The following is a 555-nucleotide window of genomic DNA, read 5'->3' as shown; positions in this document are numbered from 1 at the left end:
CAGTCACAACCAAGTGAGGAAAATTCTGAGGGCAGTCACAGCCAACAGAGAAAAATTCTGAGGGCAGTCACAGCCAACAGAGGAAAATTCTGAGGGCAGTCACAACCAAGTGAGGAAAATTCTGAGGGCAGTCACAGCCAACAGAGAAAAATTCTGAGGGCAGTCACAGCCAACAGAGGAAAATTCTGAGGGCAGTCTCAACCAACTGAGGAAGACTATAAAATTCGAAGAATCAGTTTCAAAGTATATCCGAAAATCTGCAGAAATCTGGATTCAGACAAAAGGTTTGACTCAGGTTGCACCAAGACTCAAGAACACTGATTTCGTTGAACCTTGATTAACCACGCTTTGAATAAAAAAAAATATATATATATATTTATATATATATATGTATGTATGTATGTATGTATATATATATATATATATATATATATATATATATATATATATATATATATATATATATATATATATATGCATGCTTGTGAGCCCTCTGAAAAGATGACAGTTGTAGACATACAGGAGATTTTTAATGTTAATCCTATATAAGCAAAT

The sequence above is a fragment of the Macrobrachium rosenbergii genome, chromosome 21 (genome assembly GCF_040412425.1).
Source record: "Macrobrachium rosenbergii isolate ZJJX-2024 chromosome 21, ASM4041242v1, whole genome shotgun sequence".
Lineage (NCBI taxonomy): Eukaryota > Metazoa > Arthropoda > Malacostraca > Decapoda > Palaemonidae > Macrobrachium > Macrobrachium rosenbergii.
This window is presented reverse-complemented; position numbering follows the sequence as displayed.